Below are 4,238 nucleotides of genomic sequence, written 5' to 3' on the forward strand. Positions count from 1 at the left end.
GTAGGGTTTTATTGGTCATTAAAGTGCTGAAGCGACTGAGTTTTGAGGGAATACGATGGGAGGAAAATCGGGACGAAAATATGGAAAGGAAAACTAAAGGAAAACATAAAAGACAAGCAAAATAAATGTATTAAAAATAAAAGTTGAGATGACAGGATGTGAGGAAAGAAGGAAAAGATACATGAGAAGAATTAAAGAAGAGAAGACAGAAGCAAGATAAATGTATAATTTGGTTAGTTAAAGAAAGAGAAAAGACATGAAAAAAAACGGAGAAAGAAGAAAGAAGTAGACACTTTAAACACTTTAAACACTTTAAACACTTTATTATGTTTGTCTGTAATACATATATAAGCTTAAGGTACAATTAATTGAAAGACAAACAGCCCCTTATGAAGCACAAGCTTTTTGGGCACACTTAATATCTACTTAATACTGAAATGTAAAACAACACTAAACTAAAAATCTAATTGAAGAAAATGTAAAAAAAAAGATTAATTAATAGCAATAACGAAAGATTTAGGGATAAATGGCTTTGCAAGAACAGGAAGGAAAGGAGAAAAATCATAATTATACATGAGAAATAGAGAAAATTGAAGTGGAATCTGATTATAAACAAGCAAATATTAGTTTTGAGAATAATTAAACAAACAGAAATAAATATGTATATATACTAGAGGTTATAAACTATTTTAGTTACAGAGGATATGAACTATTTGGTTACAATACCAAGAAACAAAATAATTGATATTGATAAAAATTGATTGAAGTACAAGATGTGTCAGTATTGAGACAATAAATATTCTTTTAGTTTTCTCTTAAAGATATTTACGCTTAATGAATTTTTTATGTGTGACAGGGTGCTGTTCCATATTTTGGGACCTTTATACATTAGAGAGTGTTGGTAGAGAGTTAAGGTATGATGGGGAATCTGTAGAGAATGCCTGTAGCGTGTGGAGTGGTTATGAGTTAGGGTCAGGGTATTGTTGTTGTTGGAATTTATCAATTTGAACATGTATGATGCAATAGAGAAGTTTGATAAGTCAGAGAGTTGAAGGATTTTCATAGATTTAAAGAGTGGAGGTGTGTGTTGGAGGAAGTCACTATTAGTCATGATTCTAATAATTTTCTTGTGGAGGATGTTTAGATTTTGTAGATGACATGGGTAGGTAGTGGACCAAATTGGATTACAGTAGGTTAAGTGTGGGTATATATGGGCATAATACATGATTTTCATAATTTCCACTGGAACAAAGTTTTTTATTTTCAGCAATAGAGCTATTGATCTAGATAATTTTAGGCAAAGGTTTGATATGTGATATTTAAAGGTAAGATTATTGTCAAATGTGACTCCAAGAAATTTTGTCTTAGAAACTTGCATGATATCTTTATCTAATATGGTAAGTTTAGGTAAGGGTTGGTATTTGGTGGTGGTATTTGTAAATAACATGTAGAAAGTTTTAGCTGTGTTGATTATTAGGTGATTTGCAAGACACCATTCAGAAAAGGCAGATTGGCTCTGTAGATTAGGTCAGTGGGATTATCACCAATCATGTACAAGGTGGAGTCATCAGCAAACTGTATAGTGTTGAAAGCAGTAGAGGCATTGGTGATATCGTTGATATATATCAGGAAAAGAATAGGGCCTAAGATGCTACCTTGTGGCACGCCAAGATGTATAGGTTTGATGGTTGATTTAGAGTTATTGTAGGATGTAAAATGAGATCGGCCAGTTAAATATGATTTGAACCAATTTTCCACACAACCGCGAATACCATAGTGACGTAATTTGTCTATTAGAATGTTTGGGTCAACTGTGTCAAAAGCTTTGCTGAAATCAATGAAAATGGATATTATAGACTTATGTTTATTCAAGGCATCGTGTAGGTCAGAGGTAAACACATTTATAGCGTCAAAAGTATTTAGTCCGGGGCGGAAAATAAGTAATAAAATTGAAGAGGATGTATGAATGTAATATAAATATCCTGGAAGGATATACGAGTATGAGGTGCGCGGTACAACAACGACGTACGTACAACAACGACGTAACCGTGTTTTTGCCTGCTCCGTGTGGTAGAAGGGTGTAAAAGTCTCGTGGTGATGTCGGCCAAGTCATATTCGACCATCTAAGCACCTGTACTAAGGCTCAAAGTCGAGCGTAGTGCGGAGAAAATTTCTCTGGACTAACATCTCGAAAGCGGTACAACAACGACGCAACCTGCTCCTCCCAGCCTCACGTGCGTATGGCCAATCAGCGGCGCGGTTGCAGCCGCCCGGCGCGGGCGAGCCAATCACAGCACCGCTACCATGTTTACCAGCGCCGTTGCCATGGTGACAACACACTCACCATATGGTCATCCACTGCCCTTTAACACGCCCGAGCACAGACGCACGCTACCTTTCTCGTGACTCTTTACGCAACTATGGCTACTAGAGTGCAGACGAAAGTGTCACAGCATCTTGCTGTGGCCACCAGCCTTACGTAAGTTTTTTAAATCCCCAGTCAACCCGACTTAGTGGGTTGAAGGGGGATTTAAAGGGTTGGTAAATCCGCTAAGGGCATTGCCAGGATCAAACAGACGTATCCTGGTAATCAACTTAACTGTCTCAAGCCAGTGTAAAGGATGAGAGCCAACTATATTCATTGAATACAAAAAAAAAAAAAAAAAAAAAAAAATTCGTTTCTTCATAATGTTCTTGACATAGCGGCTTTCCATTAATACTTACCAGAATGCATGCACAAACATAAAATTATCAGCATTAAACACTGTTAGTCATAGCAGGACGTCAAAGTTATGGTAGGAGTAATAACGTGCCGGTAATGAGTAAGTTTTATTTTTTACGCTCGGAAAAAAATTCATAAAAAATTTATTTATGTACCAATCTTCATGAAACTTTCACCTAATACTATGTGTAATAGGCTCTAACACATTATTAACAAATGAAAACAATATCGGGAAAAAAATTATTACCTACGGTATACGCGTTAATTAACGCGTAAGTCATCCACCCAAAATCGTCACCTATCACTTCGAAACCTACATCCCCAAACAGAACTACCCAAGACCTTTCAAATGATGTATAATACTTACTTATTTAAGGGTATTCTATTGTGCGCAATCAGTGTTTAACTTTGAGCGCGTTTTTCTCGAAACTTCCATTTCTCGGTTACGTCGTTGTTGCGGCGCGCGCCTCATATAAACTGGAAGGAGGAAGAGAGAAGTGGATATATATATATATATATATATATATATATATATATATATATATATATATATATATATATATATATATATATATATATATATATATATATATATACCAATTATTGAATACTAGAAGTAATGATAATCTCCAGTTGGCCATTTATTTATTTCCCTTAGTTTGTTTTCGCCCTTCATCTTTGTGCAGAGAGAGAGAGAGAGAGAGAGAGAGAGAGAGATCTGCTGTCTGTGTTTACATTTCGTGGTCGGTAGTTGACATTTCGCTCGCTGTAGATTTGCGTGTTTTTCATGTATTTTCCGGTCTCTAACGCCGCCAATACAGTGGCGGCAGGCAGTGTGTGTGCGTGTGTGTGTGTGTGCGCGACAAAGAGAGACGGACAGAGAGAAGGGGGGATGAACATAAGGGCAGGAGGAGTATTTTGGTCAGCACTGGTCAGTCTTGCCCCATACACACACACACACACACACACACACACACACACTAGTGAGTGTGCAGTGTGTGTGCGTGTGTGTGTGTGTGCGCGACAAAGAGAGACGGACAGAGAGAAGGGGGGATGAACATAAGGGCAGGAGGAGTATTTTGGTCAGCACTGGTCAGTCTTGCCCCATACACACACACACACACACACACACTAGTGACCAGTGTTTCCATATTCCCTGGAGCTTCCTCCTGCATTAAACACCACCAAGCATCATCAAAGAGACACGACTGCTTAATGACAGTGATGGAAGCAGAATGTTTTCCTCGGCATTGGTCAGTCTTAACACACACACACACACACACACACACACACAGACACTAGTGACCAGTGCTTCCATATTCCCTGCAGCTTCCTCCTGCATCAAACACCACCAAGCATCACTAGAGAGACACGGCTACTTAATGTAATGTGAGTACAGCAATGACTGCCTCGGTTAACATCACCGCCTACACCATAACACTCAACCCTTCCTCCTCCCTCCAGTAGCGTCTTTCAGTTCTTCATTATTATTCGTTATTAGGGTACTTTTTGAGAT

The sequence above is a fragment of the Scylla paramamosain genome, chromosome 20, assembly GCF_035594125.1.
Source record: "Scylla paramamosain isolate STU-SP2022 chromosome 20, ASM3559412v1, whole genome shotgun sequence".
NCBI lineage: Eukaryota > Metazoa > Arthropoda > Malacostraca > Decapoda > Portunidae > Scylla > Scylla paramamosain.